This window comes from Callorhinus ursinus, unplaced genomic scaffold, assembly GCF_003265705.2.
Source record: "Callorhinus ursinus isolate GAN/ISIS: 27379988/994484 unplaced genomic scaffold, GSC_fseal_2.0 scaffold37, whole genome shotgun sequence".
Classification (NCBI taxonomy): Eukaryota; Metazoa; Chordata; class Mammalia; order Carnivora; family Otariidae; genus Callorhinus; species Callorhinus ursinus.
This window is the reverse complement of record NW_027397099.1, coordinates 1,672,331-1,687,963: the sequence shown is the minus strand read 5'-3', so window position 1 is coordinate 1,687,963 and position 15,633 is coordinate 1,672,331. Positions and strand designations below refer to the sequence as shown.

At 43.6% G+C, this 15,633-nt stretch overlaps 1 pseudogene; it reads left to right on the top strand.

Moving 5' to 3' along the window:
• The first annotated feature begins 7,897 nt into the window (after nucleotides 1–7,897).
• LOC112836940 (ras-related protein Rab-28 pseudogene) lies at nucleotides 7,898–9,255 on the top strand (annotated as a pseudogene).
• The last annotated feature ends 6,378 nt before the right edge of the window (nucleotides 9,256–15,633 follow it).

Below are 15,633 nucleotides of genomic sequence, written 5' to 3'. Positions count from 1 at the left end.
TTGTTCCCAGTTTCCCTATGACATATAACACTGCAATAAATATGGGGACCTTAATGATTAATGAAACACTTAGCATAATTCTCAGTACAAGTACCTGCCCACCTCTTTTCTCACAGGTAATACCACAGATCTTAGCCTTTTTAGTGTGTGACTCATATATCAGTTAGGAAGAACTTTCGGAAAGGTTGGGCTGGAAACAGTCATTAAGAAATAAGTATTCACAGCAATAAAAAACCCAGGGTATCCCAAACAGAGGGCATTCTCAGGAAGGAATTAGGAGGCACGAAGACTATGAAAGAAGAGAATGATAGGGTAGCTCCTGCTTGTTCGGAGCTGGCGACAAGCCAAGCATAGCACTGCATGCTTATTGGGGTCATTGCATTGTCCTCTCTGCTTAGGAGGTAATTTCTGTATTTTCCAGATGATGGAATAGAGGCTTGGAGAAGCTAAACAATGTATCCACAATTACATGGCTTATAGTGGAAAAGTATGGACCCAATCTCTGGTCCGAGATCAAAGTCCAGGCTTACTCCTCGACAGTGCTACCTCTCTCTGTGATCATGGACAGGACTAGTGAGTCTATTCCGTTTTGCTGTCCTCCTAAGGGTAATTGATAGTTCATTCAGGGCAGAACTCTTTCTACAGTTATAGGAATAGAAATTTAACATTCAAAAAGAAGAAAAAACTGCCCCAATTCCCTGTATCACTATGTAATCCTCAGTCCTTGCAGACCTCATGGGGGATTCTACTGGCCTCATGTAAAAAGAAAAGAGAAGAGAAACTAGGTCTTTGTCAGTCATTGATGAACACCAGTAATTGTAATCCAGCCCTTTCTACTGTTCTTTTTATGCTTTTCTGAAGCCTTCCCAAGTATAATTATTCCTCAAATATACCAAAACCCCTAAATAATTCATATCACCTACCATCTTTTCCTTGAAAGGAATTTGTGCTGATAGAATGCCAAGCAGCTAAAGAAAAGCCTCCTTTGGTCACTAGCCTCTGGTGGTAGTCAGCACGTTCAGATATGCGGCTTCTAAGAGTCTACAGTATTCCACGGCACCAGGAAGAAATTTGAATGCTGGTGTTCGATATCCAAGCCTTCTTGTGGAACACTCACAGGGAAAACACCATTTCTTTAAGTGAGCACCATCCATAGCACTTTTCTGTGATGAACTGTTAGGTGTCTGCATTGTCTAATATAGCAGCCACTACTACATGAGGTTATTGGACACTTGAAATGTAGCTAATATACCAGATTAGAAAGCTCGGTTAAGGCTGTACAGATTCAATCTCTTTTTAAGTCTCAGAAAAATCTGATGAAAGTTAAAGACCATCTCTCCATGAAAATGTACGTTTGATCATCATACAAACACAAAATCAGATCCAATTGCGAGGGGTCCCTACTTAAGAATCCTGACAAAGGGCTGTGTGTACTTTAAGTGCTTCTCAAAGCATGATTTCAAGAGAGTTGACTCCCAGGGACCACTAATCAGCAGAGCTTTGTGCTCCATTCCTCCCCCTTGGATTTTTGCCATCTTTAGAATCTGCAGACCCACCCGCATGGTAGAGTCAGTCACTGAGCCAGAGTCTGATTTTCTCAGGGGTCAAGAAGAATCTTTCTGCTGGTTATACTACCCACTCCTACCTTTACCCAGACCATTGCTCCCTGTGTACTAGGACTGGAGTTCCTTCACTGCTACACTTGGCTACATGTCTTTCCTGTTCACTGACATTAAAAGAACAGTCAGGGGTGCCTGGGTGGCTCAGTTGGTTAAGTGTCCCACTCTTGATTTTGGCTCAGGTCATGATCTCAGGGTCGTGAGATCAAGCCCCGTGTCAGGCTCTGTGCTGGGCATGGAGTCTGCTTAAGATTCTCTTTCTCCTTCTCCCTCTTCCCTTCCCCGCCCTCAAAAAAAAAAAAAAAAAAAAAAAGAACAGTCAGGCTTTCCTTGAGTTCCTTTTTACATGGGGGCTCCAGAATTCTACACTTTACTCAATATGGAACCTGCAGTGTGAATGTCAAGACTTGAAACGTGAGTGACATTACCCTCCCTACATTGGTCACTGGCTCTGTGTTAAAGTCTGGTGTTAGGCTTGACGAGGGTACAGGCTGGATTTAGAGAATGGATTCTGGAGGACTAGAGCTTTCTACTTTGGTTGAGCATCTGTAGGCTGCACAGGTTGGACCTCAGCATCCTAGAGAGCCAGCACCTCCTGAAGAAGTGTGCCAGGAAGGGAATTTTAGTTGCTATAAATCCTATTATCAAATGGACAATTGCCTTCAGTAGACCCTGCTTCCCTGAGCTGGGCCCTGGGGGCGAACGCCTGACTGGGGATCCCCTGGCCTTTATCTCTGTGTTAAAAGTATTTGTTTCAATAGTGGGAGAACAAGTCGGATTAGGGTAGGTCAGGATGAAGGAAAAGGTAAACATGGCATTAAGTTTCTTGTTGGTTCTTACTTTCTTGAGGCCCCTTAATAGGACAGAAAGGGTGAGAAAATGGGGAATAAAGAGTCAGGAGTTCCTCCTAAACCTCAATGTCGTTGGTGGTTCAGGAACTGGACATTATTGGACAAGAGATGCCTTACCTGGAATTGGGCCAAGATATAATCTGAGATGAGAATTCTACCTCCAGGCTTTCAAAAGATTTCCAGAGATTGATATAGGTGATCCAGGATAGCCTAGACAAGGAGTTTCTGGGGATGAAATCTGAGGAGAGTAAAGAGGTGTCTTCTGGTGGTCTCTAACCCCATGTACCACATTAGTTACCCTTATATAACTCAAATTTGCTTCCTTTTCTTTTTGTTCACAGACACTATCTTTGCTCAGGCTCTCAATTTTTCCTGCTTGAATTTCTGCCAACAACCCCTCAAGTCTTCCCTCAACCTCCAATCCTACTCTCTCCAGTCTTTGCTTCACCCTGCAGCTAGAGTGATCTTTCATTGTATATAGATCCAATCCCAATCACTTCTCTGATGAAATGCTGCAGTGGAGCTCATTATAGACAAGGTGAAAATCTTTTTGGCCTGCCATTAAGCACCTTTAAGAGCAAGTGTCTCTCTTCCCTCCATCCTAATCTTCTTCATGCAATAAATTCCAGAAATATTTGTTGGTTGCCTATTACATACCAGGCTTTGCTCAAGGCCCTGAAAACTGCAGTGAACAAAAGACAAAATTTCCTGCCTTTGTGGAACTTTCATTCTACTGGATGGGAGACAAACACATAAATAAAATGTGTGGTATATCAGATTGTGGTAAGTGCTATGAAGAAAAATAAGGAAAGAAGAAGATAGAGATTGTCGTGGGGATTGTTCCGATTTTAAATTGAGGGGTCAGGGAAAGTACATTTTGGCAAGGACTTGAAGGATGTGAGGGGGGAAAAAGCGAGAGAATATTTGAGGGAAGACCATTCCAAGCAAAGGGAACAGGCAAGTGCAGAGGTACTAAGCTAGGAATGTCAAAGAAAGCAGTGTGACTAGTCAGAATGAGTAATTGGGGAGTAGATAAGGAAGTTGAGTGTTTGTCTTTATTAGTGGGAGTTTGATTCACTTTGGGTGAAATGGGAAGCTACTGGAGGGTATGAATTTGAATGACTTATATACTGAAGGGATCATTTGGGATACAGTGAGGGGAATAAACCATAATAGAGTTAAGGGCAGAAGCTAGGAGATCAGCTAGGAGGCTAGGCAAGAGACTAATGTCTTGGATCAGGGTAGTAGCAGTGAAAGTAGTAGATTCTACAGTATCTATTAAAACATATATTTTAAAGATAGAGTCAAATAATTCACTGATGGATCAGATGTGGGGATAAGAGATGAGTCACGGCTGACTCAAGGATATGGTTGCCATTTTTCAAAAATGGGAAGAATTAGGTTTGGGGTGGAAATCAGGTGTTTGATTTGAGATGTGTTAATTTCAGGATGCCTATTGGACATCCAAGTGGGAATGTTGGAGTGGGCAGGTAAATATACAGTCTGGAGTTCAAAGGAGAGGTCCAGCTTGGAGACACACATTTGAGGGTTATCGAGATAGAGATAGTATGTAGAACCATGAGGCTGGATGAGAACATTCTGGAAGAGTGAGAAGATAGAGCAGAGGACAAAGGAAACCAGGAGAAGGAATCACTAGCAAGTTAAGAGGAAAACGAGGGGGCGCCTGGGTGGCTCAGTTGGTTAAGCAACTGCCTTTGGCTCAGGTCATGATCCCAGGGTCCTGGAATCGAGTCCCACATCGGGCTCCCCCTGCTCTGCAGGGATCCTGCTTCTCCCTCTCCCTCTGCTGCTCCTCCTGCTTGTGCTTTCTCTCTCTGTCAAATAAATAAATAAAATCTTAAAAAAAAAAAAAAGAGGAAAACGAGGGGGTGTAGTGTCCTGGAAGCCAAGAGAAAAAAGTGTATCAAGGAGAAAGGAGTAATTAGTTGTGTTAAAAGCTTCAGAAGGATTAAGAAAGATAGAGACTGGATATTGACCATTGGATGTAGCAAGAGCGATGTTATTAATGACCTTGACTAAAGGACATTCTGTGGAGTCATAGGCATGAAAATCTGTTGGGAGGAAAGGAATTGGAAGTAGGGAAGATAGCCAACTGTCAGTGTCTAAAGAGGATGAGAAATGGGATAGTAGACGGAAGTGAGGTCGAGAGACAGTTTTTTGTTTTAAGATGGGAGAAATAACAGCTTGTTTACTTATTGGTGGAAATGGTCCAGGACAGAGATGGGAATGGTTAGAGTGATGAAAAAAGGTGTACACGAGTGGAGAGTTGGCCCAAGTTAGGAGCACACATAGTTCGTCCTTATTAATAGGAAGGAAGGTGGACTGAATGAGCCCAGATTCAGGTAGGTTGGGAGGTGATGTTCAGGGAGTTTGTGAACATTCTCTTCTTACTGTTTTTATTTTCTTGCTGAACTAGTTGACAAGGTTGTCATCTGAGTCTGAGGATAGGAAAGAAGTTGTGGAAAGTTTGAAGAGAGAGGAGAAGATATGGAATGGCCATTAATGAGGATGGGTTAGTAAGTATACTCGGGTAATGTAAATAGGATTGATGAGTGACACTGAAGGCCTCTGCAAGGTAGGTGGTCATAAACTTAAAGTGAGAGCAGTTGGCATGGGTGTGTGAATTTTCCAGCCATGTTCAGCTGTTGCACTTGTGCAGACATAAGTGGAGAGTTAGATTAATTCAGTTAAGGCTTGTGTTCTGTCAGAGAGTAGAATGAAGTGAGAGAGGAGAAAGGGAACCAAGGATGTATTCAAAAGAGTGATTATAATAAAAAGCCAGAGAATCTAAGTAGGATAAGAGGTGAAACAAGGACATGAGGGGAATAACTGAGCTAAGGAGGAGGACAGGCTTTTTGAGGGGAGGAGGTTAAGGATTTTAGAAATAAGCATTTGGAAGGATCATCTCTAAGGATGTTGAGATCATGTTGGAGCTGGGTTACAAAGGGAGAGTGGCCATATGGCTGGAATGAGAGTAGCATTGTCTGGTTAACATCAGAATCAAAGCTGGGCAGTGTTAGGAAGGAGGGAAGCAGAATGGTCTGGAAGCAGAATTGGGAATATTAGAGAGTAATAGAGGACAGTGATTATTCCACTGTCAGATGTGGGAGAAAAACAGCCACCACCTGAGAGGGCTGCAGAGGACGCAGCGTCCTCAAAGGAGACCCCAGTTTCCTTTAGAGCAAAAAGGTGAAGAAAAAATTCAGAGACTTTGAAAAAAGAAGGATTTTGCTGATTCTGACAATGAATTGTAAGGGTTTCAGGAGGTGGGGGAGCTGGGAAATGGGGTCAGAGAACGGGATGTACAGGGCCATTTGTGATGAAATGCAACTGATAACGAATGACCTAGGATCCTCGGCTCCTTGTGTGACTGGCATGAAGCTGGATAAAAGGAATCATGACAACAGCTAATGATGGTCTCAAGGAGGACTATCACTGGTCTATTGACCTGGTCTATGGTCTCAAGGTGGCCAAACTGGGTACTGCTGGGAGTCCAAGGTGCACTTGTTGACGCTTGGCAGTGATGATGTAGAGGCAGGGCAGGGCTGTTGTCTTATCCAGAGCACCTGAAACTCGAGAAAATTAGAAACTTCATCCTTGAGGGAACTAGTATTAACACTTCTGCAAATGATGCACAACATCTGGAGTCAGCTCGACTGAAGGAACTGGAGTTTTAACTAAGGAAGAAAGGAAGGTAATGGTGATGCTTGCAGCACTGACTGGTAGGGAGTTCCTGGGTGCTGACCCAGATGACAAGGCCATTGTCGTGGCTCAGCTCAGTAGTGCTGTTAGGTGCTATCTTTGTGTAGACCTTCAATCTGATGATTATTGTGTCATGGTCATAAGAAGGCTGTTGCATATCTAGGACTCACATTCTAAATTCCAGACAGAAAATGGGGAAAAGAGGTAAAGGGTACTTGCAATCTCTGAATTTCTTCTTAGTTCTGCTAAACATAACTTACCTTCTCTATGATCTAGCTACCTTCTGTTCTCTTTCAAGATTCAACTCAAGTCAACATCACCTTCTCAGGGACACCGTTCCTTATCTCTGTAGGTGCTCCTGGTGTGTGGGTTCAGAGCCTGTGATGGATTGCAGTGCTGACCCCAGTTCTCCTGTCTCTGTACCCATGCCCTGTGCCATATAACTCTGAGTCTAGTCTCAGCCATGCAAGTTGCTTGGACCAGTGGGAGGTTTTTAAGCAGAAGCTTAAAAGTCACTTGTGTAGTTGGGCTTTACTTCCTCTTGTGCCTGAGCCACAGGCATGAGAACATCCTGTTGGAGGATGAGAGACACATGAAGCAGAGATGAGCCTTTTTTTTTTTTTAAGATTTTATTTATTTACTTGACACAGAAAGAGAGAAAGCTAGAGAGGGAACACAAACAGGGGGAGTGGGAGAGGGAGAAGCAGGCTCCTGGCTGAGCAGGGAGCCCGATGCAGGGCTCAATCCCAGGACCCTGGGATCATGACCTGAGCCGAAGACAGACGCTTAACGACTGAGCCACCCAGGCACCCCGAGATGAGCCATTTTTATGAGACCATTCTGGATCAGCCAACAGCAACTAGGCCCTTCAGGGTACCCAACCAAGATCAACAGAACTGCCTAGGCAACTACCCCAGATGTATGAGAAATTAACAGTTATGGTCATATATCACTGAAATTATGTGATTGGTTGTTACTCAGCATGGCAGTGGCATTGGATCATTGCTACAGAATCCCTCGGGCATAGCTCTGCCCCAAGCCTTAGCCCTGTCTCCCCAACCAGTGTTGGGGAGCTCCTTTAGAACAGGGTCACCTTTTATTGTATAACTAGCACCTAGCACAGTGCCTGGCATGTAGAAAGTGCTCAGTGAAACTTGTGAAAGGAATGAATGAATGAACCTTTGTTCAAGCTTTAAAAAGGAACTTCTGCACAACAGGTACAAAATTACCCTTAACTAATGTGATCAAATGAACTCACCCACAGAAAACCTGACTCAATAAGGTGTGTGAAACTACAATAAAAAATAAGCTCTTATTCCACGTTAAAGTCCTTTTCTACCTCAGGTACAATGGTCATGCCTTAAACACTGGGTACTTAGTTTTATAGTTTATTAGATTGTGTAGGCAGTACTTTTAAGAGTAGAGTACAAGAGGATATGACTCAGTCTACATATCCTTACTGTTATCTTCAGTAGATAATACCAAACCAGGGGCACTTGGGTGGCTCAGTCATTAGGTGGCTGCCTTCGGCTCAGGTTGTCATCCCGGGGTCGTGGGATCAAGCCCCGCATCGGGCACCCTGCTCGGCGGGAAGCCTGCTTCTCCCGCTCCCACTCCCCCTGCTTGTGTTCCCTCTCTCACTGTGTCTCTCTCTGTCAAATAAATAAATAAAATCTTTAAAAAATAAAGATAAGGCGGGGGAGGGGAGGCGGGCAAGATGGCGCACGGCCAGTGATTCAGCCCAGATACGTCCAGCCGCCGCTGAGACACCGGGGCGGGGGGTCCTGCCCCCACTGCCGCCCTTCCTCCTCTCCCCCGCCCCCGGAGACCCCCTCTTCCCCTTCCTCCCTCCAACCTCGGGGTGGGGGTGGGGGAGCGGGCCTGGTTCCCGGGACACCATGTCGGACTCTGAGGAGGAGAGCCAGGACCGGCAACTGAAAATCGTCGTGCTGGGGGATGGCACCTCCGGGAAGACCTCCTTAACTACATGTTTTGCTCAAGAAACTTTTGGGAAACAGTACAAACAAACTATAGGACTGGATTTCTTTTTGAGAAGGATAACGTTGCCGGGAAACCTGAATGTTACTCTTCAAGTTTGGGATATAGGAGGACAGACAATAGGAGGCAAGATGTTGGATAAATATATCTATGGAGCACAGGGAATCCTCTTGGTATATGATATTACAAATTATCAAAGCTTTGAGAATTTAGACGACTGGTATTCTGTGGTGAAGAAAGTGAGCGAGGAGTCGGAAACTCAGCCACTGGTTGCCTTGGTGGGCAATAAAATTGATTTAGAGCATATGCGAACAGTAAAACCTGAAAAACACTTAAGGTTTTGCCAGGAAAATGGTTTTAGTAGCCACTTTGTCTCAGCAAAGACAGGAGACTCTGTCTTCCTGTGTTTTCAGAAAGTTGCTGCTGAAATCCTTGGAATCAAATTAAACAAAGCAGAAATAGAACAGTCACAGAGGGTGGTGAAGGCAGATATTGTAAACTACAACCAGGAACCTCTGTCAAGAACTGTTAACCCTCCTAGGAGCTCTATGTGTGCAGTTCAGTGAGCGAACTTTACCTTTGTACCAGTGGTCCTGGCGGCCCTTCACCCCTTCACCCCGTGTGGCCTGGGCCTCTAGGAGCTCTGTTACGAGTGGCCATCTCTGTAGTGTTCAGTTAGCACTTTCCTCCCAGCTCCCTCGGCTCCTCGGCCTGGACGGGATTCAACTTCTGGACGACACACTTGGAATCCATTAGACTGCTTCACTGAAAAAGAATAATGTTGGTTCTCTTTACGTTCTCCTTTTTTCTCCGATGTAAACTTTTTTAGACAGATATGAAAACTATACAGGTCTTGATCAGCAGCCAGGATTTTGGCCCAGCACAGTTTCATTCTCTTATCTGAACTCCTACCTGGCAAAGTGCACTTCTGAGTGCAAACATTTAAACAAGTAATATATTTTCTCTACAGATACTTCAGAAGGCATTCTTTTGCTGTCTATTGTGAGTGAAAATATATGAAGTTGTATTCAACTGAAAATGCTTGAAATAAAGCTGTATCTATTTTTTTCATTTAAAAAAAAATAAAAAATAAAGATAATACCAAACCACTGTAATTACTGACATTTCTTAATAATGTCAAGAAACTTGCCCTGCTTTAAAAAAAAACACTATTTGAATATTAACATAAAAAAGAGAACTTCAGCTAGGGTCTGTAGAGGAAACGATATCTAGTAACCTAGTCACATATGGGGGTGTGAAGGTAAGAATATCATTCTTTTATTTTAATTACAGTATAATTAACATACAGTGTTATATCAGTTTCAAGTGTACAATATAGTGATTCGACAATTCTATAGGTTATTCAGTGCTCATCACGGAGAAGTGTGCTCTTTAATCCCCTTCACCCATTTCACCATCCCCCACCCACCACCCCTCTGGTAACCAGTGGTTTGTTCTCTATGGTAAACAGTCTGGGTTTTTTTGTTTCTTTTTTCTTTGTTCATTTGTTTGTTTCTTAAATTCCACATATGAGTGAGATCACATGGTATTTGTCTTTCTCTGGCTTACTTATTTCACTTCACACTATACCCTCTAGATCCATCCATGTTGTTGCAAGTGGCAAAATTTCATTCTTTTTTATGGCTGAGTAATATTTCAGTGTGTGTGTGTGTGTGTGTGTGTGTGTGTGTGTGTGTATCTCACCTCTTTATCCATTCATCTATTGATGGACACTGGGGTTGCTTCCATAATTTGGCTATTATAGACAATGCTGCAATAAACAAATTAGTGTCTTCATACTCTTTTTTTTTAAGATTTTATTTATTTATTTGAGAGAGAGAGAATGAGAGAGAGAGAAAGCACATGAAAGTGGGGGAGGGTCAGAGGGAGAAGCCGACTCCCCGCTGAGCAGGGAGCCCCATGCGGGACTCGATCCCAGGACTCCAGGATCATGACTTGAGCCGAAGGCAGCCGCCCAACCACTGCGCCACCCAGGCGCCCCCGTGTCTTCATATTCTTTGGGTAAATACCCAGTGGTAGAATTAATTACTGGGTCACACGGTAGTTCTGTTTTTAATTTTTTGAGGAACCTCCATACTCTTTTCCGCAGTGGCTGCACCAGTTTGTATTTCCACCAGCAGTCCTCGAGGGTTCATTTTCCTCCACATCCTCACCAACACTTGTTATATTTTTGATTGTAGCCAGAGAATATCGTTTTTGTGAAAGGTCAGCAATCACCTGGCATGGCATGTTTTGGGGGCTTAGAAAGTAATTTTACCAAAGAAGAAAGATTCTGCAAAGAAATAGTAAACAAGACGGGGAGTAACTAATATAATGTTAGATGTCAATTATATGTACATTTTAAAAAAAGATTTTATTTATTTATTTGACATAGAGAGACACAGCGAGACAGGGAACACCAGCAAGGGCAGCGGGAGGACCCTGAGATCATGAGCTGAGCCAAAGGCAGACACTTAACAACTGAGCCACCGAGGCGCCCCAATATGTACATTTTTTATAAAAGGCTGGAAGTGGCGGGGCAGAATGGATTCCAATTGTGGAAGTCCTTGAATATAAGGTTAGGGACATTTTAACATTATCTTTTACTCAGAAGAGGATAAACAGCTCTTGAGCAAAGGAGTGATATAATGAAGGGTTGGGTCAATCTTAACTGCTAGATTCTAGCAGTATTGTGTGGATGGTTTTCACAGGAACACATTTAATAGTCATATTAAATTTATGATTTATGCTGGCTGCAAATGACCAAGCAATTATTTTGAAATCATAAGATATGCTCTCCTCCTCCAGATAGTCAGTTAGCCTGTTGTGTGTCAAGAGTCCATGAATTACTATTTTTCCCCCTCTGGCTATTGGGCTGTCTCATTTTCTTTTATTCTGCTTTTAATACACTCCCTTGTCTCTGCTTGACCAGTTCTATAAAAAACTGTTACAGCCAGGGGTAGAAGTCAGAAGTAAGATCGACTGGGACTCCATGTAGCCAATACCAGAATCAATACTGGGATAAACTTTTCTTAAGCGCGTTTTCCAAGGACACATCTCACCTGAGTTTTGGTAGTAGTTACCTTTTTTTTTTTTTAAGAATTATTTTTTATTTATTTATTTATTTATTTATTTTAAAGATTTTATTTATTTATTTGACAGAGAGAGAGAGAGAGAGCAGGAACACAAGCAGGGGGAGTGGGAGAAGGAGAAGCAGGCTTCCCGCTGAGCAGGGAGCCCAATGCGGGGTTCGTTCCCAGGACCAAAGGCAGACGTTTAACGACTAAGTCACCCAGGCACCCCAGTATTTACCTTTTGGGTGTGAGGGTGTCATTGTGTTCTTGAAAAATGTTTCCTAATCCACTGATTATAATTGCTACATGGGTGTCACTGTTTCTTTTTATTCAAGTGGAACTTAGAGTCAGGAAGGTAAATATCTTACCCAAAATCTTCTGTCATGTTAATGATAGAAGCATGTCTTTTCATACTCCACTCCTTTATACCTGTTTTGTTTTTTAAGAATGTTCTCGTCTCCACCTTACTCCCAATTTCACCTTACAAACTCCCGTTCAGCTTTCTAAACCCTGTTCAGAAATGCCTTGTCTGTGCAACCTTTCCTTAACCCCATGCCCAGTTCTGTCTCCTCTCACCCCCCACCTCCCCCGATAGAAATGATCATTCTCTGGGTTGTATGAACGTCTGTAATTATGCATATTCCTTTACATGTCTGTCTCCCCTGTTGGACTGTAGGAGCCTTGAGTTTCCTGCCTTTTGTGTCCCCAGCACCAGGCTGGGGTACACAGTCGGAGCTCCGTTAATGTTGTGAATCCAAAGGGAGAGAACCAAAAAGCAAAAAGGAAAATTCTAAACTCTCCTAACAATTTAAGCAGAAGATTAAGAGACAACACCCAAAACCATCTCCACTTAGATTCATGTTTTTCTTCTTTAAAATGTTTGGGAATGGAGGTTTCCCAGCCTTCCTATAGCTCTCAAGGAAATGTCTGTGCTGCCCCTCAAGGGTTTCCCCGTGGACTTCTGCAGTTGTGTGCTGAGCTCTTCCCATGACACCTTGACCCCTCCCAGGGGCCCCGCCAGGTGTGGTTACTTTTTCTGCCTCGCTGAGTCTTCAGTGTGGATGCTCACTCTACTCACTTTGTCCTGGTTTTCTCACATTTTCTCCATCCAAGAACTTTGTTTTCTTCCTCTTGAGGAGCTCCGTCTTCCCCACCACATCCTCCTCCACCCACCGCTTCCCAGGAGAGCAGGCAGGAGGAGGCATTGTCTGGGCTCCCTTGTGTGTTTTCTTTTACTTAATGTACATTCCTTCCAGTTTTTTCACATCTGTAGTCAGATAGGCATGAAGTGTAATCAGTAGGCAGTGAGGACTGAATGAACGTGAGCACAGTTTATTTAGGGGGTGAGAAGGATGTCTACACTGACAGGCTGGCTCTTTCAGCTTCTTCTAGCTTCCTACACTGGCTTAGGTTTGAATCTGGCACATGGGTCTTGGGGAAGCCAAGTCACAAAGCTTCACACACAGCCCAGTTCTCAGGGTGCCAAAAGAACCAGGGAAGGAGCAGGCAAGTTTCAAGGGCTGGCTGGGGCACCAGTTGGGAGAAGCTGAGGGTTGACAGTGGGACAGAAGTGTGCTGTTAACCCCTTTGAACTCCTCAAATGTGTAGCAAAGCACGGCCCAGGTGACCCCACTGGTCTTAGCTTTAGGGTCTTTTTCCAAGTACTTTCCCCGTTGACACAGTCAAGTAACATTGCTCAACCATGCCCTCCCCCACCCCTGCATTTCATTGAGGGAACAATTCAGGTTAGAGTCACCCCAGGCCCCAGGCTAGAAACTGTTGGAAATAGAGAGTTTGGCCTAGGAGAAGACAATGAAGCAGGGTGGACCAGTCCCCTGTGGAGAGGAAGTAGCAAAGAGATAGAAAGCACAAATGGTGATTTTTGCTTGTATTTTTCTATAGCAAATCTCCACAAGTAGAGTATTTTAAGCTAGTATAGCAGCAGTTTTCCTAAACACATACTATAATCACATAAAACAATTATGATATCATCTTTATGGAGTCTTGAAATTAACACACATTTCTTTTTCAAAAAAAAAAAGCAAATATCTTAGACCTCAAATGTTGACAGTGGTTGTAACGGTCAAGGTTGCCATAAAAAGCAGAAGGCACCCCAAGTTGCAATTTAGTAGGGAATTTCTTCTAAAGGGTCCACTTGTAGAAATGTAAGCAGCATTAAGGGAATCAACAAGAGAACGTGAGATACCCAGAGTCTGGCAAAAGCAGGAAGCCCTTAGCACCCACAGACCTGTGAAAGCCGAAGGTGTGGGAGAGGGGCCTCTGGACAGGAGCTGTTTCTGTGGCAGAAGCAGCCACTGCCTGAATTTAGGTGATGAGAATGGAGGGAGTGGGAAAGAAACACCCATCCTCTGGTTTCCTACAGGTGCTTCCCATTGGCTGAACCCAGCTGGAAGCCAGAAGGCAAAGAAGCTCATTGGTGTCACCCTCAGGGATCAGCCTTCCAGGGCCCAGAGGAGAGCAGAGAAGGGCAGAGAATGGATCTGGGGGAGAGGAGACATGCAGGGAATGACCAAGCCCAGTCAGCGCCAGAATGAGGGTAAGGGGAGGGAGACTGAGGCAGGCAAGTGCAGGGTGGCGTCCTGCCTCTATTACAATTTAGGTATTGTGTCATCCTGGATTTTCTGCAATAATTTTGGCTTTTAAAAACCATTACATTAAAATATTATTTATCTTGATTACTGAATTTTTTAGCATCCCGCACCCCCCTCAACTCCCTTAAATTTTGTACCACTGACCTCACTCTAATCCTGGCCCTAAAGGGATTCTCTTTGGATAAAGAGATTGTGGGTGGTTTTTATTTTCTCATTTGTGCTCAACCTGTATGTTCTAATTTTTTCAAGTGAGCGTGCATTTCTTATATAATAAAAACAAATGCAAAATTTTCTTCTTTGGAAGTAGGGATCCTGAGGCGCCTGGGTGGCTTAAATGCTTAGTTAAGCATTTAAGTTAGACGGCTTCGGTCCTGATCCTGTGGTACTGGCATTGAGCCCTGTACTGGGCTCTGTGCTCAGCGGGGACTCTGCTTCCCCCTTTCCTTCTGCCCCTCCTGCCCAGCTCATAATCTCTCTCTCTCTCAAATAAATAAATAAAATCTTTTAAAAAAAGAACTTAAAAAAAAGTGGGGACCCTTTATTCGTGCAACGTGGAGCAGACTCAGCAAGAAAATCAAATGTGTATTGAATGAGTGAATTAAAAAATTTGTGTATCAACTCTATTTCCAAATCCTACCTCTTCTTAAGTTCTAACTCAAATGCCACTTTCTCATGAAACATTTCCTTTTATCCCCAACCACATTGGCCTACAAAGGCCTACACAATGTGTGCATGGGCCACCCCTGTCCCTTCATGGCTCCCCCTTCCCTCCTGCCACCCACCCTCTCCCTCACTTGTTTCCTCTACATCAGCCCCCTCCTCGATATCACTCCTGGCATGTGGGGAGCAATTGACTAATATTTGGTGAATGAATGCATGAATGAATGAAGGTAGCCTCTTCCTTTCTTTGTATCATCCTTGACATAATCTGTTTTGTTCTATATAGGTGTGTATTTATCTTACCTCCCCTATTCTTAAGCAACTCAGGCCATCATCCTACTCACTTTGATGTGACCCTTGGTGCCTGGCACAGTGCTTGGAATGTAGTTAATGATAACTACCAACAACAATAATAGAGCCGTTTTTGGGTGACTGTTATGAGCCAAGCCCTGTGGTAAACATTTACAGGTATCCATCACCTCATTTATTTATCTAAATGACTGTGAGGATGCATCATCCATAGGAATGCATGTAGTCATAAAAGGAACCTTCTGCTTTTAGTTGTGCTTTACAGCTAAGGAAGGTGAGGCGTAGAAAGTTTAAGTCATACGCTAGAGGTCACTTTGCTAATAAGTGGCATGACAGGAAAGTGCATTCCCAAATTATACCAGATCAGTAGTTCTCAAAGTGTAGTCCAGGAGCCACTGGGGTTCCCAAGGCTCTTCAAGGGGTCTGTATGCTGAAAACCATTCTTGTGTGCCTACAGTGATTTGCTCAAGGCTACATGCCATGTGCTATCGAACACCTTAAATGCAGAAGTAGGGATAAGAATTTCGCTGTCATATGTAGGCCAGACACTAAAAAGATTTTTAAAAATGTAAAAGAATGCCAATCTTTTCACTTCATATTTTTTTTTTCTTTTAAGATTTTATTTATTTGAGAGAGAGAGTGAGAGATCACAAGAGGGAGAAGCAGACTTCCTGCCGAGCAGGGAGCCTGATGCAGGACTCCATCCTGGGTCCTGGGATCACGACCTGAGCTGAAGGCAGTCGCTTAACCAAATGAGCCACCCAGGCACCCTCACTTCATTTTTTAT